Consider the following 22,500-nt stretch of genomic DNA (forward strand, 5'->3'; position numbering starts at 1 on the left):
AGCGCCCGACCCGGGGCCCCGACCGGGCCCCTGGACCCAGCCGGGGCTCCCAGGCCCGGAGGCACAGGGGAAGCCTCCCCGGGCCCGCCGGACCCCGTCCCGGGCACCCTGCCCCGCGGCAGGACCCAGGACGGAGCCCGGGGTGGGGAGGCCACCCTCCCCGGGGCCCTCAGGGGCCCCGGATGGAGCTCCTGAACACAGACAAGCAAGGGGAGGCTCCCCGGGCACATCGGAACCCCTTTCCGGGCCCTTGGCAGTGCGGCAGGCTGGGAGACAGGGCCCAGGGCCTGAGCACCCGACCCGGGGCCCGCCCGGGCCCCTGGACCCAGCCGGGGCTCCCAAGCCCGGAGGCGCATGGGACGCCTCCCCGGTCCCTCCGGACCCCGTCCCGGGCACCCTGCCATGCAGCAGGACCAAGGACAGAGCCCGGGGTGGGGAGGCCGCCCTCCCCGGGCCCTCAGGGGCCCTAGCCACTGCTCCTGAACCCAGCCAAGCAAGGGGAGGCTCCCCGGGCACATCGGAACCCCTTCCCGGGCCCTTGGCAGTGCGGCAGGCTGGGAGACAGGGCCCAGGGCCGGAGCACCCGACCCGGGGCCCGGCCGGGCCCCTGGACGCAGCCGGGGCTCCCAAGCCCGGAGGTGCATGGGACGCCTCCCCGGTCCCTCCGGACCCCGTCCCGGGCACCCTGCCACGCAGCAGGACCAAGGACAGAGCCCGGGGTGGGGAGGCCGCCCTCCCCGGGCCCTCAGGGGCCCTAGCCACTGCTCCTGAACCCAGCCAAGCAAGGGGAGGCTCCCCGGGCACATCGGAACCCCTTCCCGGGCCCTTGGCAGTGCGGCAGGCTGGGAGACAGGGCCCAGGGCCGGAGCACCCGACCCGGGGCCCGCCCGGGCCCCTGGACCCAGCCGGGGCTCCCAAGCCCGGAGGTGCATGGGACGCCTCCCCGGTCCCTCCGGACCCCGTCCCGGGCACCCTGCCACGCAGCAGGACCAAGGACAGAGCCCGGGGTGGGGAGGCCGCCCTCCCCGGGCCCTCAGGGGCCCTAGCCACTGCTCCTGAACCCAGCCAAGCAAGGGGAGGCTCCCCGGGAACAACGGAACCCATTCCTAGGCCCTTGGCAGTGCGGTAGGCTGGGAGACAGGGCCCAGGGCCGGAGCACCCGACCCGGGGCCCGCCCGGGCCCCTGGACCCAGCCGGGGCTCCCAAGCCCGGAGGTGCATGGGACGCCTCCCCGGTCCCTCCGGACCCCGTCCCGGGCACCCTGCCACGCAGCAGGACCAAGGACAGAGCCCGGGGTGGGGAGGCCGCCCTCCCCGGGCCCTCAGGGGCCCTAGCCACTGCTCCTGAACCCAGCCAAGCAAGGGGAGGCTCCCCGGGAACAACGGAACCCATTCCTAGGCCCTTGGCAGTGCGGTAGGCTGGGAGACAGGGACCAGGGCCGGAGCACCCGACCCGGGGCCCGCCCGGGCCCCTGGACCCAGCCGGGGCTCCCAAGCCCGGAGGTGCATGGGACGCCTCCCCGGTCCCTCCGGACCCCGTCCCGGGCACCCTGCCACGCAGCAGGACCAAGGACAGAGCCCGGGGTGGGGAGGCCGCCCTCCCCGGGCCCTCAGGGGCCCAAGCCACTGCTCCTGAACCCAGCCAAGCAAGGGTAGGCTCCCCGGGAACAACGGAACCCATTCCTAGGCCCTTGGCAGTGCGGTAGGCTGGGAGACAGGGACCAGGGCCGGAGCACCCGACCCGGGGGCCCGCCCGGGCCCCTGGACCCAGCCGGGGCTCCCAAGCCCGGAGGCGCATGGGACGCCTCCCCGGACCCATGGAGCCCGTCCTGGGCATTGAGCCATGCCGTTGGCCTGGAGATGGGTGCCCCGGACGCCCGGGGGAGGTCTGTCCGGGACACATGGAGCCCGTCCTGGGCATTGAACCATGTCGTTGGCCTGGAGAAGGGAGCCCCGGACGCCCGGGGGAGGACTGCCCGGTACCCGTGGAGCCCTTCCCGGGTACTTTGCAACGCCGTTGGCCTCCTGGAGATGGGTGCCCCGAACGCCCGGGGGGCGGGCTGCCCGGGACCCATGGAGCCCGTCCTGGGCACTCTGACCTGCTGTTGGCCCGGGGGGGAGGGACCCCAGACGACCGGGACCCGTGGAGCCCGTCCTTGGCACTCTGACAAGCCGTTGGCCCGGGGAAGGGAGCCCCAGACGACCGGGACCTGTGGAGCCCGTCCTGGGCACTCCTGTATGCCGTTGGCCCGGGGAAGGGAGCCCCGGACGTCCGGGACCCGTGGAGCCCGTCCTGGGCACTCCTGTATGCCGTTGGCCCGGGGAAGGGAGCCCCGGACGTCCGGGACCCGTGGAGCCCGTCCTGGGCACTCTGAAATGCTTTGGCCCGGGGAAGGGAGCCCCGGACACCCAGGGGGAGGACTGCCCGGGACCCGTGGAACTCGTCCTGGGCACTCTGACATGCCGCTGGCCCGGGGAAGGGTGCCCCGGACGCCCGGGGCCCGTGGAGCCCGTCCTGGGCACTCTGACAAGCCGTTGGCCCGGGGAAGGGAGACCTGGACGCCCGGAACCCGTGGAGCCCGTCCTGGGCACTCTGAAATGCTTTGGCCTGGAGAAGGGAGCCCCCCCCCGGACGCCCGGGGGAGGACTGCCCGGGACCCGTGGAACTGGTCCTGGGCACTCTGACATGCCGCTGGCCCGGGGAAGGGAGCCCCGGACGCCCGGGGCCCGTGGAGCCCGTCCCGGGCACTCTGCCATGCCGTCAGCCTGGATGGAGCCCCGGACGCCCGGGGGGACGAAGGCCCGGGACGCATGGAGCCTGTCCCGGGCACTCTGCCATGCCGTCGGCCTGGATGGAGCACCGGACGCCCGGGGGACGACTGCCCAAGAGCCATGGAGCCCGTCCTGGGCAATTTGACATGCAGTTGGCCTGGAGGAAGGAAGCTCCGGGTGGCCTAGGGAGGTGTTGCCCAGGCATATCCCATCTGGTCCCCATGGCAGAGAACCACCAAACCTGGAGGGGTGTCCGGGCATACCCTGCCCCATAGTAATCCGGAGGCAAATTACCCCCCTTTCTTGCAATCTGTGCACGCGAGGTGACAGAGGGGACCCAAGGCGTGAAAGAACCCGACCTCATGGAGCCCTCGCTGGGATCCGGGAGGCGAATGGCACCTCATTAAGACTTCCAGGGAAGTTCGGCCATCTGGTCTCCCCCCCCCATAGGAAAGCGTTGCGGGCGACCAGATGCCCGAGGGGATCCGGGCGACCAGATGGCCGAGGGAATCCGGGCGACCAGATGGCCGGGCATGGAGGTGAAGCCGCCTGGACTCTTCCCCACCCCGTCCCCGTCCCCGTCCCCGTCCCGGGACGAATTCCCGGGACGCATGGAGCCCGTCCTGGCCACTTGACGTCCCGTCCTGGGCATTGAACCATGCCGTCGGCCTGGAGAAGGGAGCCCCCCCCGGACGCCCGGGGGAGGACTGCCCGGTACCCGTGGAGCCCTTCCCGGGTACTTTGCAACTCCGTTGGCCTCCTGGAGATGGGTGCCCAAGATGCCCGGGGGTGGGCTGCCCGGGACCCATGGAGCCCGTCCTGGGCACTTTTACATGCCGTCGGCCTGGAGGTGGGTGCCCTGGACGCCCGGGGGAGGCCTGCCCGGGACCCGTGGAGCCCCTCCCGGGTACTTTGCCAATGCCGTTGGCCTCATGGAGATGGGTGCCCCGGACGCCCGGGGGAGGACTGCCCGGTACCCGTGGAGTCCTTTCCGGGTACTTTGCAACGCTGTTGGCCTCCTGGAGATGGGTGCCCCGGACGCCCGGGGGAGGTCTGTCCGGGGCCCATGGAGCCCGTCCTGGGCAGTGTGACATGCCGTCGGCCTGGAGGTGGGAGCCCCGGACGCCCGGGGGAAGGCTGCCCGGGACCCGTGGAGCCCTTCCCGGGTACTTTGCCATCCCGTTGGCCTCCTGGAGATGGGTGCCCCGGACGCCCAGGGGCGGTCTGTCCGGGACACGTGGAGCCCGTCCTGGGCATTGAGCCATGCCGTTGGCCCGGAGAATGGAGCCCCCAGACGCCCGGGGGAGGTGTTGCCCAGGCATATCTCATCTGGTCCCCGGGCAGAGAACCACCAGCCCTGGAGAGGTGTCCGGGCGTACCCTGCCCCTAGTAATCCGGAGGGAAATTACCCCCCTTTCTTGCAATCCGTGCACGCGAGGTGACAGAGGGGACCCAAGGCGTAAAAGAACCCGAGCTCATGGAGCCCTAGCTGGGATCCGGGAGGCGAATGGCACCTCATCGGGACTTCCAGGGAAGCCCGGCCATCTGGTCGCCCCATTGGAAAGCATCGCGGGCGACCAGATGGCCCGGATCGAAAGGACTCCCAGCTCCCCATCCACCCCAAGCCTTCGCGGTAGGGTTCCTGACTGCCAGCCCACGCAAGGCAGGGCTCTTGGACCCCGGCTGGGCCTCAGGCGCAGGTTGGACCACCGGAGCTCTAGGGCCCGGACGACCTGGGGGAGGAATGCCCGGGACCCGTGGAGCCCGTCCTGGGTACTTTGACATGCCGTCGGCCTGGAGGTGGGTGCCCCGGACGCCCCGGGGGAAGCTGCCCGGGACCCATGGAGCCCGTCCTGGGTACTTTGACATTCCGTCGGCCTGGAGGTGGGTCCCCCGGACGCCCGGGGGGTGGTCTGCCCGGGACCCATGGAGCCCGTCCTGGGTACTTTGCCTATGCCGTTGGCCTCATGGAGATGGGTGCCCCGGACGCCCGGGGGGACGAATGCCCGGGACGCATGGAGCCCGTCCTGGGCACTTTTCCATGCCTTCGGCCTGGAGCCCCCAGACACCCAGGGGAGGACCACCGTGAAAGCCATGGAGCCCGACCCGGGCACTCTGCCATGCCGTCGGCCTGGATGGAGCCCCGGACGCCCGGGGGACGAATGCCCGGGACGCATGGAGCCCGTCCTGGGCACTTTTCAATGCCGTCAGCCTGGAAGGAGCCCCGGACGCCCGGGGGACGACTGCCCAGGAGCCATGGAGCCCGTCCTGGGCAATTTGACATGCAGTTGGCCTGGAGGAAGGAAGCCCCGGGTGGCCTAGGGAGGTGTTGCCCAGGCATAGCCCATCTGGTCCCCATGGCAGAGAACCACCAGCCTCGGAGGGGTGTCCGGGCGTACCCTTCTCCCTAGTAATCCGGAGGAAAATGACCCCCTTTTCTTGTAATCTGTGCACGCGAGGTGACAGAGGGGACCCAAGGCGCGAATGTACCCAACCTCCTGGAGCCCTCGCTGGGATCCGGGCGGCGAATGGCACCTCATCGGGACTTCCAGGGAAGTTCGGCCATCTGGTCGCCCCTCAGGAAAGCGTTGCGGGCGACCAGATGCCCGAGGGGATCCGGGCGAGCAGATGGCCGAGGGAATCTGGGCGATCAGATGGCTGGACACGGAAGTGAAGCCGCCTGGACTCTCCCGACCCTGTCCCCGTCCCCGTGCCCGTGCCCGGGACGCATGGAGCCCGTCCTGGGCACTTTTCCATGCCTTCGGCATGGAGCGCCCCGACACCCTGGGGAGGACCACCCTGGAAACCATGGAGCCCGACCCGGGCACTCTGCCATGCCGTCGGCCTGGATGGAGCCCCGGACGCCCGGGGGACAAATGCCCGGGACGCATGGAGCCCGTCCTGGGTACTTTTCCATGCCGTCGGCCAGGAGCCCCCTGACACCCAGGGGAGGACCACCGTGAAAACCATGGAGCCCGACCCGGGCACTCTGCCATACCGTCAGCCTGGATGTAGCCCCGGACGCCCGGGGGACGAATGCCCGGGACGCATGGAGCCCGTCCCGGGCACTCTGCCATGCCGTCCTGACAAATTCGTACGGACTCCTAACCTTACGACACGGATCGGAATCGAGCCCTCTCTGACCCAGCAGTTTCAGGCGCCCGGGGGACGAATGCCCGGGACGCATGGAGCCCGACCCGGGCACACTGCCTTGCCGCCGGCCTGGATGGAGCCCCGGACGCCCGGGGGACGAATGCCCGGGACGCATGGAGCCCGTCCCGGGCACTCTGCCATGCCGTCGGCCTGGATGGAGCCCCGGACGCCCGGGGGACGACTGCCCAAGAGCCATGGAGCCCATCCCGGGCACTCTGCCATGCCGTCCCGACAAATTCGTACGGACTCCTAACCTTCCGACACGGATCGGAATCGAGCCCTTTCTGACCCAGCAGATTTCAGGTTGATTTGCTATATACTTTACGTACGATTTTATGGGGGCCGATTCCGATCCGGTACGTAAAAGCAAATACGACCGACATGTCGGACAACCACGTACACCCAGGGGATAGGACTGCCCGGGTCACATGGACCCCGTCCTGGGCACTCTGATCTGCCGCCGGCGCCGGGGATCGAACCGTGATCACCAGATGGGGATATCCCAAAAATCTGGCATGGATACGGCCCGCCAGGACAGGTTTGGGCACCCCTGCTCTAGAAGTACTGATTTTGGGACTCTTAGCTTGCTTCACTCAACTTCAGTGCTAGCAAGCCACTCTGACTCACCTAAAGCGAAAGAAAAAAAAAAAAGCCTACAGCACCTGGTATTCCCAGGCGGTCTCCCATCCAGGTACTAACCAGGCCCGACCCTGCTTAACTTCTGAGATCAGACGAGATCAGGTGCTTTCAGGGTGGTATGGCCGTAGGCTCTAGAAGTACTGATTTTGGGACTCTTAGCTTGCTTCACTCAACTTCAGTGCTAGCAAGCCACTCTGACTCACCTAAAGCGAAAGAAAAAAAAAAAAAGCCTACAGCACCTGGTATTCCCAGGCGGTCTCCCATCCAGGTACTAACCAGGCCCGACCCTGCTTAACTTCTGAGATCAGACGAGATCAGGTGCTTTCAGGGTGGTATGGCCGTAGGCTCTAGAAGTACTGATTTTGGGACTCTTAGCTTGCTTCACTCAACTTCAGTGCTAGCAAGCCACTCTGACTCACCTAAAGCGAAAGAAAAAAAAAAAAAGCCTACAGCACCTGGTATTCCCAGGCGGTCTCCCATCCAGGTACTAACCAGGCCCGACCCTGCTTAACTTCTGAGATCAGACGAGATCAGGTGCTTTCAGGGTGGTATGGCCGTAGGCTCTAGAAGTACTGATTTTGGGACTCTTAGCTTGCTTCACTCAACTTCAGTGCTAGCAAGCCACTCTGACTCACCTAAAGCGAAAGAAAAAAAAAAAAAGCCTACAGCACCTGGTATTCCCAGGCGGTCTCCCATCCAGGTACTAACCAGGCCCGACCCTGCTTAACTTCTGAGATCAGACGAGATCAGGTGCTTTCAGGGTGGTATGGCCGTAGGCTCTAGAAGTACTGATTTTGGGACTCTTAGCTTGCTTCACTCAACTTCAGTGCTAGCAAGCCACTCTGACTCACCTAAAGCGAAAGAAAAAAAAAAAAAGCCTACAGCACCTGGTATTCCCAGGCGGTCTCCCATCCAGTTACTAACCAGGCCCGACCCTGCTTAACTTCTGAGATCAGACGAGATCAGGTGCTTTCAGGGTGGTATGGCCGTAGGCTCTAGAAGTACTGATTTTGGGACTCTTAGCTTGCTTCACTCAACTTCAGTGCTAGCAAGCCACTCTGACTCACCTAAAGCGAAAGAAAAAAAAAAAAAGCCTACAGCACCTGGTATTCCCAGGCGGTCTCCCATCCAGGTACTAACCAGGCCCGACCCTGCTTAACTTCTGAGATCAGACGAGATCAGGTGCTTTCAGGGTGGTATGGCCGTAGGCTCTAGAAGTACTGATTTTGGGACTCTTAGCTTGCTTCACTCAACTTCAGTGCTAGCAAGCCACTCTGACTCACCTAAAGCGAAAGAAAAAAAAAAAAAGCCTACAGCACCTGGTATTCCCAGGCGGTCTCCCATCCAGGTACTAACCAGGCCCGACCCTGCTTAACTTCTGAGATCAGACGAGATCAGGTGCTTTCAGGGTGGTATGGCCGTAGGCTCTAGAAGTACTGATTTTGGGACTCTTAGCTTGCTTCACTCAACTTCAGTGCTAGCAAGCCACTCTGACTCACCTAAAGCGAAAGAAAAAAAAAAAAAGCCTACAGCACCTGGTATTCCCAGGCGGTCTCCCATCCAGGTACTAACCAGGCCCGACCCTGCTTAACTTCTGAGATCAGACGAGATCAGGTGCTTTCAGGGTGGTATGGCCGTAGGCTCTAGAAGTACTGATTTTGGGACTCTTAGCTTGCTTCACTCAACTTCAGTGCTAGCAAGCCACTCTGACTCACCTAAAGCGAAAGAAAAAAAAAAAAAGCCTACAGCACCTGGTATTCCCAGGCGGTCTCCCATCCAGGTACTAACCAGGCCCGACCCTGCTTAACTTCTGAGATCAGACGAGATCAGGTGCTTTCAGGGTGGTATGGCCGTAGGCTCTAGAAGTACTGATTTTGGGACTCTTAGCTTGCTTCACTCAACTTCAGTGCTAGCAAGCCACTCTGACTCACCTAAAGCGAAAGAAAAAAAAAAAAAGCCTACAGCACCTGGTATTCCCAGGCGGTCTCCCATCCAGGTACTAACCAGGCCCGACCCTGCTTAACTTCTGAGATCAGACGAGATCAGGTGCTTTCAGGGTGGTATGGCCGTAGGCTCTAGAAGTACTGATTTTGGGACTCTTAGCTTGCTTCACTCAACTTCAGTGCTAGCAAGCCACTCTGACTCACCTAAAGCGAAAGAAAAAAAAAAAAAGCCTACAGCACCTGGTATTCCCAGGCGGTCTCCCATCCAGGTACTAACCAGGCCCGACCCTGCTTAACTTCTGAGATCAGACGAGATCAGGTGCTTTCAGGGTGGTATGGCCGTAGGCTCTAGAAGTACTGATTTTGGGACTCTTAGCTTGCTTCACTCAACTTCAGTGCTAGCAAGCCACTCTGACTCACCTAAAGCGAAAGAAAAAAAAAAAAAGCCTACAGCACCTGGTATTCCCAGGCGGTCTCCCATCCAGGTACTAACCAGGCCCGACCCTGCTTAACTTCTGAGATCAGACGAGATCAGGTGCTTTCAGGGTGGTATGGCCGTAGGCTCTAGAAGTACTGATTTTGGGACTCTTAGCTTGCTTCACTCAACTTCAGTGCTAGCAAGCCACTCTGACTCACCTAAAGCGAAAGAAAAAAAAAAAAAGCCTACAGCACCTGGTATTCCCAGGCGGTCTCCCATCCAGGTACTAACCAGGCCCGACCCTGCTTAACTTCTGAGATCAGACGAGATCAGGTGCTTTCAGGGTGGTATGGCCGTAGGCTCTAGAAGTACTGATTTTGGGACTCTTAGCTTGCTTCACTCAACTTCAGTGCTAGCAAGCCACTCTGACTCACCTAAAGCGAAAGAAAAAAAAAAAAAGCCTACAGCACCTGGTATTCCCAGGCGGTCTCCCATCCAGGTACTAACCAGGCCCGACCCTGCTTAACTTCTGAGATCAGACGAGATCAGGTGCTTTCAGGGTGGTATGGCCGTAGGCTCTAGAAGTACTGATTTTGGGACTCTTAGCTTGCTTCACTCAACTTCAGTGCTAGCAAGCCACTCTGACTCACCTAAAGCGAAAGAAAAAAAAAAAAAGCCTACAGCACCTGGTATTCCCAGGCGGTCTCCCATCCAGGTACTAACCAGGCCCGACCCTGCTTAACTTCTGAGATCAGACGAGATCAGGTGCTTTCAGGGTGGTATGGCCGTAGGCTCTAGAAGTACTGATTTTGGGACTCTTAGCTTGCTTCACTCAACTTCAGTGCTAGCAAGCCACTCTGACTCACCTAAAGCGAAAGAAAAAAAAAAAAGCCTACAGCACCTGGTATTCCCAGGCGGTCTCCCATCCAGGTACTAACCAGGCCCGACCCTGCTTAACTTCTGAGATCAGACGAGATCAGGTGCTTTCAGGGTGGTATGGCCGTAGGCTCTAGAAGTACTGATTTTGGGACTCTTAGCTTGCTTCACTCAACTTCAGTGCTAGCAAGCCACTCTGACTCACCTAAAGCGAAAGAAAAAAAAAAAAAGCCTACAGCACCTGGTATTCCCAGGCGGTCTCCCATCCAGGTACTAACCAGGCCCGACCCTGCTTAACTTCTGAGATCAGACGAGATCAGGTGCTTTCAGGGTGGTATGGCCGTAGGCTCTAGAAGTACTGATTTTGGGACTCTTAGCTTGCTTCACTCAACTTCAGTGCTAGCAAGCCACTCTGACTCACCTAAAGCGAAAGAAAAAAAAAAAAAGCCTACAGCACCTGGTATTCCCAGGCGGTCTCCCATCCAGGTACTAACCAGGCCCGACCCTGCTTAACTTCTGAGATCAGACGAGATCAGGTGCTTTCAGGGTGGTATGGCCGTAGGCTCTAGAAGTACTGATTTTGGGACTCTTAGCTTGCTTCACTCAACTTCAGTGCTAGCAAGCCACTCTGACTCACCTAAAGCGAAAGAAAAAAAAAAAAAGCCTACAGCACCTGGTATTCCCAGGCGGTCTCCCATCCAGGTACTAACCAGGCCCGACCCTGCTTAACTTCTGAGATCAGACGAGATCAGGTGCTTTCAGGGTGGTATGGCCGTAGGCTCTAGAAGTACTGATTTTGGGACTCTTAGCTTGCTTCACTCAACTTCAGTGCTAGCAAGCCACTCTGACTCACCTAAAGCGAAAGAAAAAAAAAAAAAGCCTACAGCACCTGGTATTCCCAGGCGGTCTCCCATCCAGGTACTAACCAGGCCCGACCCTGCTTAACTTCTGAGATCAGACGAGATCAGGTGCTTTCAGGGTGGTATGGCCGTAGGCTCTAGAAGTACTGATTTTGGGACTCTTAGCTTGCTTCACTCAACTTCAGTGCTAGCAAGCCACTCTGACTCACCTAAAGCGAAAGAAAAAAAAAAAAAGCCTACAGCACCTGGTATTCCCAGGCGGTCTCCCATCCAGGTACTAACCAGGCCCGACCCTGCTTAACTTCTGAGATCAGACGAGATCAGGTGCTTTCAGGGTGGTATGGCCGTAGGCTCTAGAAGTACTGATTTTGGGACTCTTAGCTTGCTTCACTCAACTTCAGTGCTAGCAAGCCACTCTGACTCACCTAAAGCGAAAGAAAAAAAAAAAAAGCCTACAGCACCTGGTATTCCCAGGCGGTCTCCCATCCAGGTACTAACCAGGCCCGACCCTGCTTAACTTCTGAGATCAGACGAGATCAGGTGCTTTCAGGGTGGTATGGCCGTAGGCTCTAGAAGTACTGATTTTGGGACTCTTAGCTTGCTTCACTCAACTTCAGTGCTAGCAAGCCACTCTGACTCACCTAAAGCGAAAGAAAAAAAAAAAAAGCCTACAGCACCTGGTATTCCCAGGCGGTCTCCCATCCAGGTACTAACCAGGCCCGACCCTGCTTAACTTCTGAGATCAGACGAGATCAGGTGCTTTCAGGGTGGTATGGCCGTAGGCTCTAGAAGTACTGATTTTGGGACTCTTAGCTTGCTTCACTCAACTTCAGTGCTAGCAAGCCACTCTGACTCACCTAAAGCGAAAGAAAAAAAAAAAAAGCCTACAGCACCTGGTATTCCCAGGCGGTCTCCCATCCAGGTACTAACCAGGCCCGACCCTGCTTAACTTCTGAGATCAGACGAGATCAGGTGCTTTCAGGGTGGTATGGCCGTAGGCTCTAGAAGTACTGATTTTGGGACTCTTAGCTTGCTTCACTCAACTTCAGTGCTAGCAAGCCACTCTGACTCACCTAAAGCGAAAGAAAAAAAAAAAAAGCCTACAGCACCTGGTATTCCCAGGCGGTCTCCCATCCAGGTACTAACCAGGCCCGACCCTGCTTAACTTCTGAGATCAGACGAGATCAGGTGCTTTCAGGGTGGTATGGCCGTAGGCTCTAGAAGTACTGATTTTGGGACTCTTAGCTTGCTTCACTCAACTTCAGTGCTAGCAAGCCACTCTGACTCACCTAAAGCGAAAGAAAAAAAAAAAAAGCCTACAGCACCTGGTATTCCCAGGCGGTCTCCCATCCAGGTACTAACCAGGCCCGACCCTGCTTAACTTCTGAGATCAGACGAGATCAGGTGCTTTCAGGGTGGTATGGCCGTAGGCTCTAGAAGTACTGATTTTGGGACTCTTAGCTTGCTTCACTCAACTTCAGTGCTAGCAAGCCACTCTGACTCACCTAAAGCGAAAGAAAAAAAAAAAAAGCCTACAGCACCTGGTATTCCCAGGCGGTCTCCCATCCAGGTACTAACCAGGCCCGACCCTGCTTAACTTCTGAGATCAGACGAGATCAGGTGCTTTCAGGGTGGTATGGCCGTAGGCTCTAGAAGTACTGATTTTGGGACTCTTAGCTTGCTTCACTCAACTTCAGTGCTAGCAAGCCACTCTGACTCACCTAAAGCGAAAGAAAAAAAAAAAAAGCCTACAGCACCTGGTATTCCCAGGCGGTCTCCCATCCAGGTACTAACCAGGCCCGACCCTGCTTAACTTCTGAGATCAGACGAGATCAGGTGCTTTCAGGGTGGTATGGCCGTAGGCTCTAGAAGTACTGATTTTGGGACTCTTAGCTTGCTTCACTCAACTTCAGTGCTAGCAAGCCACTCTGACTCACCTAAAGCGAAAGAAAAAAAAAAAAAGCCTACAGCACCTGGTATTCCCAGGCGGTCTCCCATCCAGGTACTAACCAGGCCCGACCCTGCTTAACTTCTGAGATCAGACGAGATCAGGTGCTTTCAGGGTGGTATGGCCGTAGGCTCTAGAAGTACTGATTTTGGGACTCTTAGCTTGCTTCACTCAACTTCAGTGCTAGCAAGCCACTCTGACTCACCTAAAGCGAAAGAAAAAAAAAAAAAGCCTACAGCACCTGGTATTCCCAGGCGGTCTCCCATCCAGGTACTAACCAGGCCCGACCCTGCTTAACTTCTGAGATCAGACGAGATCAGGTGCTTTCAGGGTGGTATGGCCGTAGGCTCTAGAAGTACTGATTTTGGGACTCTTAGCTTGCTTCACTCAACTTCAGTGCTAGCAAGCCACTCTGACTCACCTAAAGCGAAAGAAAAAAAAAAAAAGCCTACAGCACCTGGTATTCCCAGGCGGTCTCCCATCCAGGTACTAACCAGGCCCGACCCTGCTTAACTTCTGAGATCAGACGAGATCAGGTGCTTTCAGGGTGGTATGGCCGTAGGCTCTAGAAGTACTGATTTTGGGACTCTTAGCTTGCTTCACTCAACTTCAGTGCTAGCAAGCCACTCTGACTCACCTAAAGCGAAAGAAAAAAAAAAAAAGCCTACAGCACCTGGTATTCCCAGGCGGTCTCCCATCCAGGTACTAACCAGGCCCGACCCTGCTTAACTTCTGAGATCAGACGAGATCAGGTGCTTTCAGGGTGGTATGGCCGTAGGCTCTAGAAGTACTGATTTTGGGACTCTTAGCTTGCTTCACTCAACTTCAGTGCTAGCAAGCCACTCTGACTCACCTAAAGCGAAAGAAAAAAAAAAAAAGCCTACAGCACCTGGTATTCCCAGGCGGTCTCCCATCCAGGTACTAACCAGGCCCGACCCTGCTTAACTTCTGAGATCAGACGAGATCAGGTGCTTTCAGGGTGGTATGGCCGTAGGCTCTAGAAGTACTGATTTTGGGACTCTTAGCTTGCTTCACTCAACTTCAGTGCTAGCAAGCCACTCTGACTCACCTAAAGCGAAAGAAAAAAAAAAAAAGCCTACAGCACCTGGTATTCCCAGGCGGTCTCCCATCCAGGTACTAACCAGGCCCGACCCTGCTTAACTTCTGAGATCAGACGAGATCAGGTGCTTTCAGGGTGGTATGGCCGTAGGCTCTAGAAGTACTGATTTTGGGACTCTTAGCTTGCTTCACTCAACTTCAGTGCTAGCAAGCCACTCTGACTCACCTAAAGCGAAAGAAAAAAAAAAAAAGCCTACAGCACCTGGTATTCCCAGGCGGTCTCCCATCCAGGTACTAACCAGGCCCGACCCTGCTTAACTTCTGAGATCAGACGAGATCAGGTGCTTTCAGGGTGGTATGGCCGTAGGCTCTAGAAGTACTGATTTTGGGACTCTTAGCTTGCTTCACTCAACTTCAGTGCTAGCAAGCCACTCTGACTCACCTAAAGCGAAAGAAAAAAAAAAAAAGCCTACAGCACCTGGTATTCCCAGGCGGTCTCCCATCCAGGTACTAACCAGGCCCGACCCTGCTTAACTTCTGAGATCAGACGAGATCAGGTGCTTTCAGGGTGGTATGGCCGTAGGCTCTAGAAGTACTGATTTTGGGACTCTTAGCTTGCTTCACTCAACTTCAGTGCTAGCAAGCCACTCTGACTCACCTAAAGCGAAAGAAAAAAAAAAAAAGCCTACAGCACCTGGTATTCCCAGGCGGTCTCCCATCCAGGTACTAACCAGGCCCGACCCTGCTTAACTTCTGAGATCAGACGAGATCAGGTGCTTTCAGGGTGGTATGGCCGTAGGCTCTAGAAGTACTGATTTTGGGACTCTTAGCTTGCTTCACTCAACTTCAGTGCTAGCAAGCCACTCTGACTCACCTAAAGCGAAAGAAAAAAAAAAAAAGCCTACAGCACCTGGTATTCCCAGGCGGTCTCCCATCCAGGTACTAACCAGGCCCGACCCTGCTTAACTTCTGAGATCAGACGAGATCAGGTGCTTTCAGGGTGGTATGGCCGTAGGCTCTAGAAGTACTGATTTTGGGACTCTTAGCTTGCTTCACTCAACTTCAGTGCTAGCAAGCCACTCTGACTCACCTAAAGCGAAAGAAAAAAAAAAAAAGCCTACAGCACCTGGTATTCCCAGGCGGTCTCCCATCCAGGTACTAACCAGGCCCGACCCTGCTTAACTTCTGAGATCAGACGAGATCAGGTGCTTTCAGGGTGGTATGGCCGTAGGCTCTAGAAGTACTGATTTTGGGACTCTTAGCTTGCTTCACTCAACTTCAGTGCTAGCAAGCCACTCTGACTCACCTAAAGCGAAAGAAAAAAAAAAAAAGCCTACAGCGCCTGGTATTCCCAGGCGGTCTCCCATCCAGGTACTAACCAGGCCCGACCCTGCTTAACTTCTGAGATCAGACGAGATCAGGTGCTTTCAGGTGGTATGGCCGTAGGCTCTAGAAGTACTGATTTTGGGACTCTTAGCTTGCTTCACTCAACTTCAGTGCTAGCAAGCCACTCTGACTCACCTAAAGCGAAAGAAAAAAAAGGGGGGGGGGAAGTAGATTTTGGGACATTAGCTTGCTTCACTCAACTTCAGTGCTAGCAAGCCACTCTGACTCACCTAAAAGCGAAGAAAAAAACAGGGTGGTATGGCCGTAGGCTCTAGAAGTACTGATTTTGGGACTCTTAGCTTGCTTCACTCAACTTCAGTGCTAGCAAGCCACTCTGACTCACCTAAAGCGAAAGAAAAAAAAAAAAGCCTACAGCACCTGGTATTCCCAGGCGGTCTCCCATCCAGGTACTAACCAGGCCCGACCCTGCTTAACTTCTGAGATCAGACGAGATCAGGTGCTTTCAGGGTGGTATGGCCGTAGGCTCTAGAAGTACTGATTTTGGGACTCTTAGCTTGCTTCACTCAACTTCAGTGCTAGCAAGCCACTCTGACTCACCTAAAGCGAAAGAAAAAAAAAAAAAGCCTACAGCACCTGGTATTCCCAGGCGGTCTCCCATCCAGGTACTAACCAGGCCCGACCCTGCTTAACTTCTGAGATCAGACGAGATCAGGTGCTTTCAGGGTGGTATGGCCGTAGGCTCTAGAAGTACTGATTTTGGGACTCTTAGCTTGCTTCACTCAACTTCAGTGCTAGCAAGCCACTCTGACTCACCTAAAGCGAAAGAAAAAAAAAAAAGCCTACAGCAACCTGGTATTCCCAGGCGGTCTCCCATCCAGGTACTAACCAGGCCCGACCCTGCTTAACTTCTGAGATCAGACGAGATCAGGTGCTTTCAGGGTGGTATGGCCGTAGGCTCTAGAAGTACTGATTTTGGGACTCTTAGCTTGCTTCACTCAACTTCAGTGCTAGCAAGCCACTCTGACTCACCTAAAGCGAAAGAAAAAAAAAAAAGCCTACAGCACCTGGTATTCCAGGCGGTCTCCCATCCAGGTACTAACCAGGCCCGACCCTGCTTTACTTCTGAGATCAGACGAGATCAGGTGCTTTCAGGGTGGTATGGCCGTAGGCTCTAGAAGTACTGATTTTGGGACTCTTAGCTTGCTTCACTCAACTTCAGTGCTAGCAAGCCACTCTGACTCACCTAAAGCGAAAGAAAAAAAAAAAAGCCTACAGCACCTGGTATTCCCAGGCGGTCTCCCATCCAGGTACTAACCAGGCCCGACCCTGCTTAACTTCTGAGATCAGACGAGATCAGGTGCTTTCAGGGTGGTATGGCCGTAGGCTCTAGAAGTACTGATTTTGGGACTCTTAGCTTGCTTCACTCAACTTCAGTGCTAGCAAGCCACTCTGACTCACCTAAAGCGAAAGAAAAAAAAAAAAAGCCTACAGCACCTGGTATTCCCAGGCGGTCTCCCATGCAGGTACTAACCAGGCCCGACCCTGCTTAACTTCTGAGATCAGACGAGATCAGGTGCTTTCAGGGTGGTATGGCCGTAGGCTCTAGAAGTACTGATTTTGGGACTCTTAGCTTGCTTCACTCAACTTCAGTGCTAGCAAGCCACTCTGACTCACCTAAAGCGAAAGAAAAAAAAAAAAAGCCTACAGCACCTGGTATTCCCAGGCGGTCTCCCATCCAGGTACTAACCAGGCCCGACCCTGCTTAACTTCTGAGATCAGACGAGATCAGGTGCTTTCAGGGTGGTATGGCCGTAGGCTCTAGAAGTACTGATTTTGGGACTCTTAGCTTGCTTCACTCAACTTCAGTGCTAGCAAGCCACTCTGACTCACCTAAAGCGAAAGAAAAAAAAAAAAAGCCTACAGCACCTGGTATTCCCAGGCGGTCTCCCATCCAGGTACTAACCAGGCCCGACCCTGCTTAACTTCTGAGATCAGACGAGATCAGGTGCTTTCAGGGTGGTATGGCCGTAGGCTCTAGAAGTACTGATTTTGGGACTCTTAGCTTGCTTCACTCAACTTCAGTGCTAGCAAGCCACTCTGACTCACCTAAAGCGAAAGAAAAAAAAAAAAAGCCTACAGCACCTGGTATTCCCAGGCGGTCTCCCATCCAGGTACTAACCAGGCCCGACCCTGCTTAACTTTGAGATCAGACGAGATCAGGTGCTTTCAGGGTGGTATGGCCGTAGGCTCTAGAAGTACTGATTTTGGGACTCTTAGCTTGCTTCACTCAACTTCAGTGCTAGCAAGCCACTCTGACTCACCTAAAGCGAAAGAAAAAAAAAAAAAGCCTACAGCACCTGGTATTCCCAGGCGGTCTCCCATCCAGGTACTAACCAGGCCCGACCCTGCTTAACTTCTGAGATCAGACGAGATCAGGTGCTTTCAGGGTGGTATGGCCGTAGGCTCTAGAAGTACTGATTTTGGGACTCTTAGCTTGCTTCACTCAACTTCAGTGCTAGCAAGCCACTCTGACTCACCTAAAGCGAAAGAAAAAAAAAAAAAGCCTACAGCACCTGGTATTCCCAGGCGGTCTCCCATCCAGGTACTAACCAGGCCCGACCCTGCTTAACTTCTGAGATCAGACGAGATCAGGTGCTTTCAGGGTGGTATGGCCGTAGGCTCTAGAAGTACTGATTTTGGGACTCTTAGCTTGCTTCACTCAACTTCAGTGCTAGCAAGCCACTCTGACTCACCTAAAGCGAAAGAAAAAAAAAAAAAGCCTACAGCACCTGGTATTCCCAGGCGGTCTCCCATCCAGGTACTAACCAGGCCCGACCCTGCTTAACTTCTGAGATCAGACGAGATCAGGTGCTTTCAGGGTGGTATGGCCGTAGGCTCTAGAAGTACTGATTTTGGGACTCTTAGCTTGCTTCACTCAACTTCAGTGCTAGCAAGCCACTCTGACTCACCTAAAGCGAAAGAAAAAAAAAAAAAGCCTACAGCACCTGGTATTCCCAGGCGGTCTCCCATCCAGGTACTAACCAGGCCCGACCCTGCTTAACTTCTGAGATCAGACGAGATCAGGTGCTTTCAGGGTGGTATGGCCGTAGGCTCTAGAAGTACTGATTTTGGGACTCTTAGCTTGCTTCACTCAACTTCAGTGCTAGCAAGCCACTCTGACTCACCTAAAGCGAAAGAAAAAAAAAAAAAGCCTACAGCACCTGGTATTCCCAGGCGGTCTCCCATCCAGGTACTAACCAGGCCCGACCCTGCTTAACTTCTGAGATCAGACGAGATCAGGTGCTTTCAGGGTGGTATGGCCGTAGGCTCTAGAAGTACTGATTTTGGGACTCTTAGCTTGCTTCACTCAACTTCAGTGCTAGCAAGCCACTCTGACTCACCTAAAGCGAAAGAAAAAAAAAAAAAGCCTACAGCACCTGGTATTCCCAGGCGGTCTCCCATCCAGGTACTAACCAGGCCCGACCCTGCTTAACTTCTGAGATCAGACGAGATCAGGTGCTTTCAGGGTGGTATGGCCGTAGGCTCTAGAAGTACTGATTTTGGGACTCTTAGCTTGCTTCACTCAACTTCAGTGCTAGCAAGCCACTCTGACTCACCTAAAGCGAAAGAAAAAAAAAAAAAGCCTACAGCACCTGGTATTCCCAGGCGGTCTCCCATCCAGGTACTAACCAGGCCCGACCCTGCTTAACTTCTGAGATCAGACGAGATCAGGTGCTTTCAGGGTGGTATGGCCGTAGGCTCTAGAAGTACTGATTTTGGGACTCTTAGCTTGCTTCACTCAACTTCAGTGCTAGCAAGCCACTCTGACTCACCTAAAGCGAAAGAAAAAAAAAAAAAGCCTACAGCACCTGGTATTCCCAGGCGGTCTCCCATCCAGGTACTAACCAGGCCCGACCCTGCTTAACTTCTGAGATCAGACGAGATCAGGTGCTTTCAGGGTGGTATGGCCGTAGGCTCTAGAAGTACTGATTTTGGGACTCTTAGCTTGCTTCACTCAACTTCAGTGCTAGCAAGCCACTCTGACTCACCTAAAGCGAAAGAAAAAAAAAAAAAGCCTACAGCACCTGGTATTCCCAGGCGGTCTCCCATCCAGGTACTAACCAGGCCCGACCCTGCTTAACTTCTGAGATCAGACGAGATCAGGTGCTTTCAGGGTGGTATGGCCGTAGGCTCTAGAAGTACTGATTTTGGGACTCTTAGCTTGCTTCACTCAACTTCAGTGCTAGCAAGCCACTCTGACTCACCTAAAGCGAAAGAAAAAAAAAAAAAGCCTACAGCACCTGGTATTCCCAGGCGGTCTCCCATCCAGGTACTAACCAGGCCCGACCCTGCTTAACTTCTGAGATCAGACGAGATCAGGTGCTTTCAGGGTGGTATGGCCGTAGGCTCTAGAAGTACTGATTTTGGGACTCTTAGCTTGCTTCACTCAACTTCAGTGCTAGCAAGCCACTCTGACTCACCTAAAGCGAAAGAAAAAAAAAAAAAGCCTACAGCACCTGGTATTCCCAGGCGGTCTCCCATCCAGGTACTAACCAGGCCCGACCCTGCTTAACTTCTGAGATCAGACGAGATCAGGTGCTTTCAGGGTGGTATGGCCGTAGGCTCTAGAAGTACTGATTTTGGGACTCTTAGCTTTGGGACTCTTAGCTTGCTTCACTCAACTTCAGTGCTAGCAAGCCACTCTGACTCACCTAAAGCGAAAGAAAAAAAAAAAAAGCCTACAGCACCTGGTATTCCCAGGCGGTCTCCCATCCAGGTACTAACCAGGCCCGACCCTGCTTAACTTCTGAGATCAGACGAGATCAGGTGCTTTCAGGGTGGTATGGCCGTAGGCTCTAGAAGTACTGATTTTGGGACTCTTAGCTTGCTTCACTCAACTTCAGTGCTAGCAAGCCACTCTGACTCACCTAAAGCGAAAGAAAAAAAAAAAAAGGCCTACAGCACCTGGTATTCCCAGGCGGTCTCCCATCCAGGTACTAACCAGGCCCGACCCTGCTTAACTTCTGAGATCAGACGAGATCAGGTGCTTTCAGGGTGGTATGGCCGTAGGCTCTAGAAGTACTGATTTTGGGACTCTTAGCTTGCTTCACTCAACTTCAGTGCTAGCAAGCCACTCCGACTCACCTAAAGCGAAAGAAAAAAAAAAAAAGCCTACAGCACCTGGTATTCCCAGGCGGTCTCCCATCCAGGTACTAACCAGGCCCGACCCTGCTTAACTTCTGAGATCAGACGAGATCAGGTGCTTTCAGGGTGGTATGGCCGTAGGCTCTAGAAGTACTGATTTTGGGACTCTTAGCTTGCTTCACTCAACTTCAGTGCTAGCAAGCCACTCTGACTCACCTAAAGCGAAAGAAAAAAAAAAAAAGCCTACAGCACCTGGTATTCCCAGGCGGTCTCCCATCCAGGTACTAACCAGGCCCGACCCTGCTTAACTTCTGAGATCAGACGAGATCAGGTGCTTTCAGGGTGGTATGGCCGTAGGCTCTAGAAGTACTGATTTTGGGACTCTTAGCTTGCTTCACTCAACTTCAGTGCTAGCAAGCCACTCTGACTCACCTAAAGCGAAAGAAAAAAAAAAAAAGCCTACAGCACCTGGTATTCCCAGGCGGTCTCCCATCCAGGTACTAACCAGGCCCGACCCTGCTTAACTTCTGAGATCAGACGAGATCAGGTGCTTTCAGGGTGGTATGGTCGTAGGCTCTAGAAGTACTGATTTTGGGACTCTTAGCTTGCTTCACTCAACTTCAGTGCTAGCAAGCCACTCTGACTCACCTAAAGCGAAAGAAAAAAAAAAAAAGCCTACAGCACCTGGTATTCCCAGGCGGTCTCCCATCCAGGTACTAACCAGGCCCGACCCTGCTTAACTTCTGAGATCAGACGAGATCAGGTGCTTTCAGGGTGGTATGGCCGTAGGCTCTAGAAGTACTGATTTTGGGACTCTTAGCTTGCTTCACTCAACTTCAGTGCTAGCAAGCCACTCTGACTCACCTAAAGCGAAAGAAAAAAAAAAAAAAGCCTACAGCACCTGGTATTCCCAGGCGGTCTCCCATCCAGGTACTAACCAGGCCCGACCCTGCTTAACTTCTGATCAGACGAGATCAGGTGCTTTCAGGGTGGTATGGCCGTAGGCTCTAGAAGTACTGATTTTGGGACTCTTAGCTTGCTTCACTCAAGTTCAGTGCTAGCAAGCCACTCTGACTCACCTAAAGCGAAAGAAAAAAAAAAAAAGCCTACAGCACCTGGTATTCCCAGGCGGTCTCCCATCCAGGTACTAACCAGGCCCGACCCTGCTTAACTTCTGAGATCAGACGAGATCAGGTGCTTTCAGGGTGGTATGGCCGTAGGCTCTAGAAGTACTGATTTTGGGACTCTTAGCTTGCTTCACTCAACTTCAGTGCTAGCAAGCCACTCCGACTCACCTAAAGCGAAAGAAAAAAAAAAAAAGCCTACAGCACCTGGTATTCCCAGGCGGTCTCCCATCCAGGTACTAACCAGGCCCGACCCTGCTTAACTTCTGAGATCAGACGAGATCAGGTGCTTTCAGGGTGGTATGGCCGTAGGCTCTAGAAGTACTGATTTTGGGACTCTTAGCTTGCTTCACTCAACTTCAGTGCTAGCAAGCCACTCTGACTCACCTAAAGCGAAAGAAAAAAAAAAAAAGCCTACAGCACCTGGTATTCCCAGGCGGTCTCCCATCCAGGTACTAACCAGGCCCGACCCTGCTTAACTTCTGAGATCAGACGAGATCAGGTGCTTTCAGGGTGGTATGGCCGTAGGCTCTAGAAGTACTGATTTTGGGACTCTTAGCTTGCTTCACTCAACTTCAGTGCTAGCAAGCCACTCTGACTCACCTAAAGCGAAAGAAAAAAAAAAAAAGCCTACAGCACCTGGTATTCCCAGGCGGTCTCCCATCCAGGTACTAACCAGGCCCGACCCTGCTTAACTTCTGAGATCAGACGAGATCAGGTGCTTTCAGGGTGGTATGGTCGTAGGCTCTAGAAGTACTGATTTTGGGACTCTTAGCTTGCTTCACTCAACTTCAGTGCTAGCAAGCCACTCTGACTCACCTAAAGCGAAAGAAAAAAAAAAAAAGCCTACAGCACCTGGTATTCCCAGGCGGTCTCCCATCCAGGTACTAACCAGGCCCGACCCTGCTTAACTTCTGAGATCAGACGAGATCAGGTGCTTTCAGGGTGGTATGGCCGTAGGCTCTAGAAGTACTGATTTTGGGACTCTTAGCTTGCTTCACTCAACTTCAGTGCTAGCAAGCCACTCTGACTCACCTAAAGCGAAAGAAAAAAAAAAAAAGCCTACAGCACCTGGTATTCCCAGGCGGTCTCCCATCCAGGTACTAACCAGGCCCGACCCTGCTTAACTTCTGAGATCAGACGAAATCAGGTGCTTTCAGGGTGGTATGGCTGTAGGCTCTAGAAGTACTGATTTTGGGACTCTTAGCTTGCTTCAC

At 55.2% G+C, this 22,500-nt stretch overlaps 73 non-coding genes across 73 annotated transcripts; all 73 read right to left on the reverse strand.

Moving 5' to 3' along the window:
* Positions 1–6,574: 6,574 nt before the first annotated feature.
* LOC144806935 (5S ribosomal RNA) lies at positions 6,575–6,693 on the reverse strand. Its single transcript, XR_013606112.1, has one exon. It is a non-coding gene; the product is annotated as a 5S ribosomal RNA (ribosomal RNA).
* A 97-nt stretch (positions 6,694–6,790) lies between these two features.
* Positions 6,791–6,909, reverse strand: LOC144806947 (5S ribosomal RNA). Its single transcript, XR_013606123.1, has one exon. It is a non-coding gene; the product is annotated as a 5S ribosomal RNA (ribosomal RNA).
* A 97-nt stretch (positions 6,910–7,006) lies between these two features.
* Positions 7,007–7,125, reverse strand: LOC144806695 (5S ribosomal RNA). The gene has a single exon (XR_013605890.1). It is a non-coding gene; the product is annotated as a 5S ribosomal RNA (ribosomal RNA).
* Positions 7,126–7,222: 97 nt separating this feature from the next.
* LOC144806707 (5S ribosomal RNA) lies at positions 7,223–7,341 on the reverse strand. The gene has a single exon (XR_013605901.1). It is a non-coding gene; the product is annotated as a 5S ribosomal RNA (ribosomal RNA).
* A 97-nt stretch (positions 7,342–7,438) lies between these two features.
* On the reverse strand, positions 7,439–7,557 carry LOC144806866 (5S ribosomal RNA). The gene has a single exon (XR_013606051.1). It is a non-coding gene; the product is annotated as a 5S ribosomal RNA (ribosomal RNA).
* A 97-nt stretch (positions 7,558–7,654) lies between these two features.
* LOC144806719 (5S ribosomal RNA) lies at positions 7,655–7,773 on the reverse strand. Its single transcript, XR_013605912.1, has one exon. It is a non-coding gene; the product is annotated as a 5S ribosomal RNA (ribosomal RNA).
* A 97-nt stretch (positions 7,774–7,870) lies between these two features.
* On the reverse strand, positions 7,871–7,989 carry LOC144806731 (5S ribosomal RNA). Its single transcript, XR_013605923.1, has one exon. It is a non-coding gene; the product is annotated as a 5S ribosomal RNA (ribosomal RNA).
* Positions 7,990–8,086: 97 nt separating this feature from the next.
* On the reverse strand, positions 8,087–8,205 carry LOC144806742 (5S ribosomal RNA). Its single transcript, XR_013605934.1, has one exon. It is a non-coding gene; the product is annotated as a 5S ribosomal RNA (ribosomal RNA).
* A 97-nt stretch (positions 8,206–8,302) lies between these two features.
* On the reverse strand, positions 8,303–8,421 carry LOC144806753 (5S ribosomal RNA). The gene has a single exon (XR_013605945.1). It is a non-coding gene; the product is annotated as a 5S ribosomal RNA (ribosomal RNA).
* Positions 8,422–8,518: 97 nt separating this feature from the next.
* LOC144806765 (5S ribosomal RNA) lies at positions 8,519–8,637 on the reverse strand. Its single transcript, XR_013605956.1, has one exon. It is a non-coding gene; the product is annotated as a 5S ribosomal RNA (ribosomal RNA).
* A 97-nt stretch (positions 8,638–8,734) lies between these two features.
* Positions 8,735–8,853, reverse strand: LOC144806777 (5S ribosomal RNA). Its single transcript, XR_013605967.1, has one exon. It is a non-coding gene; the product is annotated as a 5S ribosomal RNA (ribosomal RNA).
* Positions 8,854–8,950: 97 nt separating this feature from the next.
* LOC144806788 (5S ribosomal RNA) lies at positions 8,951–9,069 on the reverse strand. Its single transcript, XR_013605978.1, has one exon. It is a non-coding gene; the product is annotated as a 5S ribosomal RNA (ribosomal RNA).
* A 97-nt stretch (positions 9,070–9,166) lies between these two features.
* LOC144806801 (5S ribosomal RNA) lies at positions 9,167–9,285 on the reverse strand. Its single transcript, XR_013605989.1, has one exon. It is a non-coding gene; the product is annotated as a 5S ribosomal RNA (ribosomal RNA).
* A 97-nt stretch (positions 9,286–9,382) lies between these two features.
* Positions 9,383–9,501, reverse strand: LOC144806813 (5S ribosomal RNA). Its single transcript, XR_013606001.1, has one exon. It is a non-coding gene; the product is annotated as a 5S ribosomal RNA (ribosomal RNA).
* Positions 9,502–9,598: 97 nt separating this feature from the next.
* Positions 9,599–9,717, reverse strand: LOC144806825 (5S ribosomal RNA). The gene has a single exon (XR_013606012.1). It is a non-coding gene; the product is annotated as a 5S ribosomal RNA (ribosomal RNA).
* Positions 9,718–9,813: 96 nt separating this feature from the next.
* Positions 9,814–9,932, reverse strand: LOC144806837 (5S ribosomal RNA). The gene has a single exon (XR_013606023.1). It is a non-coding gene; the product is annotated as a 5S ribosomal RNA (ribosomal RNA).
* Positions 9,933–10,029: 97 nt separating this feature from the next.
* On the reverse strand, positions 10,030–10,148 carry LOC144806849 (5S ribosomal RNA). The gene has a single exon (XR_013606034.1). It is a non-coding gene; the product is annotated as a 5S ribosomal RNA (ribosomal RNA).
* Positions 10,149–10,245: 97 nt separating this feature from the next.
* On the reverse strand, positions 10,246–10,364 carry LOC144806861 (5S ribosomal RNA). The gene has a single exon (XR_013606046.1). It is a non-coding gene; the product is annotated as a 5S ribosomal RNA (ribosomal RNA).
* A 97-nt stretch (positions 10,365–10,461) lies between these two features.
* On the reverse strand, positions 10,462–10,580 carry LOC144806872 (5S ribosomal RNA). Its single transcript, XR_013606057.1, has one exon. It is a non-coding gene; the product is annotated as a 5S ribosomal RNA (ribosomal RNA).
* Positions 10,581–10,677: 97 nt separating this feature from the next.
* On the reverse strand, positions 10,678–10,796 carry LOC144806884 (5S ribosomal RNA). Its single transcript, XR_013606069.1, has one exon. It is a non-coding gene; the product is annotated as a 5S ribosomal RNA (ribosomal RNA).
* A 97-nt stretch (positions 10,797–10,893) lies between these two features.
* LOC144806896 (5S ribosomal RNA) lies at positions 10,894–11,012 on the reverse strand. Its single transcript, XR_013606077.1, has one exon. It is a non-coding gene; the product is annotated as a 5S ribosomal RNA (ribosomal RNA).
* Positions 11,013–11,109: 97 nt separating this feature from the next.
* LOC144806906 (5S ribosomal RNA) lies at positions 11,110–11,228 on the reverse strand. Its single transcript, XR_013606087.1, has one exon. It is a non-coding gene; the product is annotated as a 5S ribosomal RNA (ribosomal RNA).
* A 97-nt stretch (positions 11,229–11,325) lies between these two features.
* On the reverse strand, positions 11,326–11,444 carry LOC144806914 (5S ribosomal RNA). The gene has a single exon (XR_013606095.1). It is a non-coding gene; the product is annotated as a 5S ribosomal RNA (ribosomal RNA).
* Positions 11,445–11,541: 97 nt separating this feature from the next.
* Positions 11,542–11,660, reverse strand: LOC144806922 (5S ribosomal RNA). The gene has a single exon (XR_013606102.1). It is a non-coding gene; the product is annotated as a 5S ribosomal RNA (ribosomal RNA).
* Positions 11,661–11,757: 97 nt separating this feature from the next.
* LOC144806926 (5S ribosomal RNA) lies at positions 11,758–11,876 on the reverse strand. Its single transcript, XR_013606103.1, has one exon. It is a non-coding gene; the product is annotated as a 5S ribosomal RNA (ribosomal RNA).
* A 97-nt stretch (positions 11,877–11,973) lies between these two features.
* On the reverse strand, positions 11,974–12,092 carry LOC144806927 (5S ribosomal RNA). The gene has a single exon (XR_013606104.1). It is a non-coding gene; the product is annotated as a 5S ribosomal RNA (ribosomal RNA).
* Positions 12,093–12,189: 97 nt separating this feature from the next.
* LOC144806928 (5S ribosomal RNA) lies at positions 12,190–12,308 on the reverse strand. Its single transcript, XR_013606105.1, has one exon. It is a non-coding gene; the product is annotated as a 5S ribosomal RNA (ribosomal RNA).
* A 97-nt stretch (positions 12,309–12,405) lies between these two features.
* On the reverse strand, positions 12,406–12,524 carry LOC144806929 (5S ribosomal RNA). Its single transcript, XR_013606106.1, has one exon. It is a non-coding gene; the product is annotated as a 5S ribosomal RNA (ribosomal RNA).
* Positions 12,525–12,621: 97 nt separating this feature from the next.
* On the reverse strand, positions 12,622–12,740 carry LOC144806930 (5S ribosomal RNA). Its single transcript, XR_013606107.1, has one exon. It is a non-coding gene; the product is annotated as a 5S ribosomal RNA (ribosomal RNA).
* A 97-nt stretch (positions 12,741–12,837) lies between these two features.
* On the reverse strand, positions 12,838–12,956 carry LOC144806931 (5S ribosomal RNA). The gene has a single exon (XR_013606108.1). It is a non-coding gene; the product is annotated as a 5S ribosomal RNA (ribosomal RNA).
* Positions 12,957–13,053: 97 nt separating this feature from the next.
* LOC144806932 (5S ribosomal RNA) lies at positions 13,054–13,172 on the reverse strand. The gene has a single exon (XR_013606109.1). It is a non-coding gene; the product is annotated as a 5S ribosomal RNA (ribosomal RNA).
* A 97-nt stretch (positions 13,173–13,269) lies between these two features.
* On the reverse strand, positions 13,270–13,388 carry LOC144806933 (5S ribosomal RNA). Its single transcript, XR_013606110.1, has one exon. It is a non-coding gene; the product is annotated as a 5S ribosomal RNA (ribosomal RNA).
* Positions 13,389–13,485: 97 nt separating this feature from the next.
* Positions 13,486–13,604, reverse strand: LOC144806934 (5S ribosomal RNA). The gene has a single exon (XR_013606111.1). It is a non-coding gene; the product is annotated as a 5S ribosomal RNA (ribosomal RNA).
* A 97-nt stretch (positions 13,605–13,701) lies between these two features.
* LOC144806936 (5S ribosomal RNA) lies at positions 13,702–13,820 on the reverse strand. Its single transcript, XR_013606113.1, has one exon. It is a non-coding gene; the product is annotated as a 5S ribosomal RNA (ribosomal RNA).
* A 97-nt stretch (positions 13,821–13,917) lies between these two features.
* On the reverse strand, positions 13,918–14,036 carry LOC144806938 (5S ribosomal RNA). The gene has a single exon (XR_013606114.1). It is a non-coding gene; the product is annotated as a 5S ribosomal RNA (ribosomal RNA).
* Positions 14,037–14,133: 97 nt separating this feature from the next.
* LOC144806939 (5S ribosomal RNA) lies at positions 14,134–14,252 on the reverse strand. Its single transcript, XR_013606115.1, has one exon. It is a non-coding gene; the product is annotated as a 5S ribosomal RNA (ribosomal RNA).
* Positions 14,253–14,349: 97 nt separating this feature from the next.
* Positions 14,350–14,468, reverse strand: LOC144806940 (5S ribosomal RNA). The gene has a single exon (XR_013606116.1). It is a non-coding gene; the product is annotated as a 5S ribosomal RNA (ribosomal RNA).
* A 97-nt stretch (positions 14,469–14,565) lies between these two features.
* Positions 14,566–14,684, reverse strand: LOC144806941 (5S ribosomal RNA). Its single transcript, XR_013606117.1, has one exon. It is a non-coding gene; the product is annotated as a 5S ribosomal RNA (ribosomal RNA).
* A 97-nt stretch (positions 14,685–14,781) lies between these two features.
* Positions 14,782–14,900, reverse strand: LOC144806942 (5S ribosomal RNA). The gene has a single exon (XR_013606118.1). It is a non-coding gene; the product is annotated as a 5S ribosomal RNA (ribosomal RNA).
* Positions 14,901–14,997: 97 nt separating this feature from the next.
* LOC144806887 (5S ribosomal RNA) lies at positions 14,998–15,115 on the reverse strand. The gene has a single exon (XR_013606073.1). It is a non-coding gene; the product is annotated as a 5S ribosomal RNA (ribosomal RNA).
* Positions 15,116–15,419: 304 nt separating this feature from the next.
* Positions 15,420–15,538, reverse strand: LOC144806943 (5S ribosomal RNA). The gene has a single exon (XR_013606119.1). It is a non-coding gene; the product is annotated as a 5S ribosomal RNA (ribosomal RNA).
* A 97-nt stretch (positions 15,539–15,635) lies between these two features.
* LOC144806944 (5S ribosomal RNA) lies at positions 15,636–15,754 on the reverse strand. Its single transcript, XR_013606120.1, has one exon. It is a non-coding gene; the product is annotated as a 5S ribosomal RNA (ribosomal RNA).
* Positions 15,755–15,850: 96 nt separating this feature from the next.
* LOC144806838 (5S ribosomal RNA) lies at positions 15,851–15,970 on the reverse strand. The gene has a single exon (XR_013606024.1). It is a non-coding gene; the product is annotated as a 5S ribosomal RNA (ribosomal RNA).
* A 96-nt stretch (positions 15,971–16,066) lies between these two features.
* On the reverse strand, positions 16,067–16,184 carry LOC144806886 (5S ribosomal RNA). The gene has a single exon (XR_013606072.1). It is a non-coding gene; the product is annotated as a 5S ribosomal RNA (ribosomal RNA).
* A 96-nt stretch (positions 16,185–16,280) lies between these two features.
* LOC144806945 (5S ribosomal RNA) lies at positions 16,281–16,399 on the reverse strand. The gene has a single exon (XR_013606121.1). It is a non-coding gene; the product is annotated as a 5S ribosomal RNA (ribosomal RNA).
* A 97-nt stretch (positions 16,400–16,496) lies between these two features.
* LOC144806848 (5S ribosomal RNA) lies at positions 16,497–16,615 on the reverse strand. Its single transcript, XR_013606033.1, has one exon. It is a non-coding gene; the product is annotated as a 5S ribosomal RNA (ribosomal RNA).
* Positions 16,616–16,712: 97 nt separating this feature from the next.
* On the reverse strand, positions 16,713–16,831 carry LOC144806946 (5S ribosomal RNA). Its single transcript, XR_013606122.1, has one exon. It is a non-coding gene; the product is annotated as a 5S ribosomal RNA (ribosomal RNA).
* Positions 16,832–16,928: 97 nt separating this feature from the next.
* LOC144806948 (5S ribosomal RNA) lies at positions 16,929–17,047 on the reverse strand. Its single transcript, XR_013606124.1, has one exon. It is a non-coding gene; the product is annotated as a 5S ribosomal RNA (ribosomal RNA).
* Positions 17,048–17,144: 97 nt separating this feature from the next.
* LOC144806885 (5S ribosomal RNA) lies at positions 17,145–17,262 on the reverse strand. Its single transcript, XR_013606071.1, has one exon. It is a non-coding gene; the product is annotated as a 5S ribosomal RNA (ribosomal RNA).
* A 97-nt stretch (positions 17,263–17,359) lies between these two features.
* Positions 17,360–17,478, reverse strand: LOC144806949 (5S ribosomal RNA). The gene has a single exon (XR_013606125.1). It is a non-coding gene; the product is annotated as a 5S ribosomal RNA (ribosomal RNA).
* A 97-nt stretch (positions 17,479–17,575) lies between these two features.
* LOC144806950 (5S ribosomal RNA) lies at positions 17,576–17,694 on the reverse strand. The gene has a single exon (XR_013606126.1). It is a non-coding gene; the product is annotated as a 5S ribosomal RNA (ribosomal RNA).
* Positions 17,695–17,791: 97 nt separating this feature from the next.
* LOC144806951 (5S ribosomal RNA) lies at positions 17,792–17,910 on the reverse strand. Its single transcript, XR_013606127.1, has one exon. It is a non-coding gene; the product is annotated as a 5S ribosomal RNA (ribosomal RNA).
* Positions 17,911–18,007: 97 nt separating this feature from the next.
* On the reverse strand, positions 18,008–18,126 carry LOC144806952 (5S ribosomal RNA). Its single transcript, XR_013606128.1, has one exon. It is a non-coding gene; the product is annotated as a 5S ribosomal RNA (ribosomal RNA).
* Positions 18,127–18,223: 97 nt separating this feature from the next.
* Positions 18,224–18,342, reverse strand: LOC144806690 (5S ribosomal RNA). The gene has a single exon (XR_013605884.1). It is a non-coding gene; the product is annotated as a 5S ribosomal RNA (ribosomal RNA).
* A 97-nt stretch (positions 18,343–18,439) lies between these two features.
* LOC144806691 (5S ribosomal RNA) lies at positions 18,440–18,558 on the reverse strand. Its single transcript, XR_013605885.1, has one exon. It is a non-coding gene; the product is annotated as a 5S ribosomal RNA (ribosomal RNA).
* Positions 18,559–18,655: 97 nt separating this feature from the next.
* LOC144806692 (5S ribosomal RNA) lies at positions 18,656–18,774 on the reverse strand. The gene has a single exon (XR_013605886.1). It is a non-coding gene; the product is annotated as a 5S ribosomal RNA (ribosomal RNA).
* A 97-nt stretch (positions 18,775–18,871) lies between these two features.
* LOC144806693 (5S ribosomal RNA) lies at positions 18,872–18,990 on the reverse strand. The gene has a single exon (XR_013605888.1). It is a non-coding gene; the product is annotated as a 5S ribosomal RNA (ribosomal RNA).
* Positions 18,991–19,087: 97 nt separating this feature from the next.
* Positions 19,088–19,206, reverse strand: LOC144806694 (5S ribosomal RNA). Its single transcript, XR_013605889.1, has one exon. It is a non-coding gene; the product is annotated as a 5S ribosomal RNA (ribosomal RNA).
* Positions 19,207–19,303: 97 nt separating this feature from the next.
* Positions 19,304–19,422, reverse strand: LOC144806696 (5S ribosomal RNA). Its single transcript, XR_013605891.1, has one exon. It is a non-coding gene; the product is annotated as a 5S ribosomal RNA (ribosomal RNA).
* A 97-nt stretch (positions 19,423–19,519) lies between these two features.
* On the reverse strand, positions 19,520–19,638 carry LOC144806697 (5S ribosomal RNA). Its single transcript, XR_013605892.1, has one exon. It is a non-coding gene; the product is annotated as a 5S ribosomal RNA (ribosomal RNA).
* Positions 19,639–19,750: 112 nt separating this feature from the next.
* On the reverse strand, positions 19,751–19,869 carry LOC144806699 (5S ribosomal RNA). The gene has a single exon (XR_013605893.1). It is a non-coding gene; the product is annotated as a 5S ribosomal RNA (ribosomal RNA).
* Positions 19,870–19,967: 98 nt separating this feature from the next.
* On the reverse strand, positions 19,968–20,086 carry LOC144806915 (5S ribosomal RNA). Its single transcript, XR_013606096.1, has one exon. It is a non-coding gene; the product is annotated as a 5S ribosomal RNA (ribosomal RNA).
* A 97-nt stretch (positions 20,087–20,183) lies between these two features.
* Positions 20,184–20,302, reverse strand: LOC144806700 (5S ribosomal RNA). The gene has a single exon (XR_013605894.1). It is a non-coding gene; the product is annotated as a 5S ribosomal RNA (ribosomal RNA).
* Positions 20,303–20,399: 97 nt separating this feature from the next.
* Positions 20,400–20,518, reverse strand: LOC144806701 (5S ribosomal RNA). The gene has a single exon (XR_013605895.1). It is a non-coding gene; the product is annotated as a 5S ribosomal RNA (ribosomal RNA).
* A 97-nt stretch (positions 20,519–20,615) lies between these two features.
* LOC144806855 (5S ribosomal RNA) lies at positions 20,616–20,734 on the reverse strand. The gene has a single exon (XR_013606041.1). It is a non-coding gene; the product is annotated as a 5S ribosomal RNA (ribosomal RNA).
* A 97-nt stretch (positions 20,735–20,831) lies between these two features.
* LOC144806702 (5S ribosomal RNA) lies at positions 20,832–20,950 on the reverse strand. Its single transcript, XR_013605896.1, has one exon. It is a non-coding gene; the product is annotated as a 5S ribosomal RNA (ribosomal RNA).
* A 98-nt stretch (positions 20,951–21,048) lies between these two features.
* LOC144806877 (5S ribosomal RNA) lies at positions 21,049–21,165 on the reverse strand. Its single transcript, XR_013606061.1, has one exon. It is a non-coding gene; the product is annotated as a 5S ribosomal RNA (ribosomal RNA).
* A 97-nt stretch (positions 21,166–21,262) lies between these two features.
* On the reverse strand, positions 21,263–21,381 carry LOC144806703 (5S ribosomal RNA). Its single transcript, XR_013605897.1, has one exon. It is a non-coding gene; the product is annotated as a 5S ribosomal RNA (ribosomal RNA).
* Positions 21,382–21,478: 97 nt separating this feature from the next.
* On the reverse strand, positions 21,479–21,597 carry LOC144806704 (5S ribosomal RNA). The gene has a single exon (XR_013605898.1). It is a non-coding gene; the product is annotated as a 5S ribosomal RNA (ribosomal RNA).
* A 97-nt stretch (positions 21,598–21,694) lies between these two features.
* Positions 21,695–21,813, reverse strand: LOC144806705 (5S ribosomal RNA). The gene has a single exon (XR_013605899.1). It is a non-coding gene; the product is annotated as a 5S ribosomal RNA (ribosomal RNA).
* A 97-nt stretch (positions 21,814–21,910) lies between these two features.
* On the reverse strand, positions 21,911–22,029 carry LOC144806856 (5S ribosomal RNA). Its single transcript, XR_013606042.1, has one exon. It is a non-coding gene; the product is annotated as a 5S ribosomal RNA (ribosomal RNA).
* A 97-nt stretch (positions 22,030–22,126) lies between these two features.
* LOC144806706 (5S ribosomal RNA) lies at positions 22,127–22,245 on the reverse strand. Its single transcript, XR_013605900.1, has one exon. It is a non-coding gene; the product is annotated as a 5S ribosomal RNA (ribosomal RNA).
* A 97-nt stretch (positions 22,246–22,342) lies between these two features.
* LOC144806853 (5S ribosomal RNA) lies at positions 22,343–22,461 on the reverse strand. Its single transcript, XR_013606039.1, has one exon. It is a non-coding gene; the product is annotated as a 5S ribosomal RNA (ribosomal RNA).
* Positions 22,462–22,500: the final 39 nt, after the last annotated feature.

This window comes from Lissotriton helveticus, unplaced genomic scaffold (genome assembly GCF_964261635.1).
Source record: "Lissotriton helveticus unplaced genomic scaffold, aLisHel1.1 SCAFFOLD_965, whole genome shotgun sequence".
NCBI classification, from domain to species: Eukaryota; Metazoa; Chordata; class Amphibia; order Caudata; family Salamandridae; genus Lissotriton; species Lissotriton helveticus.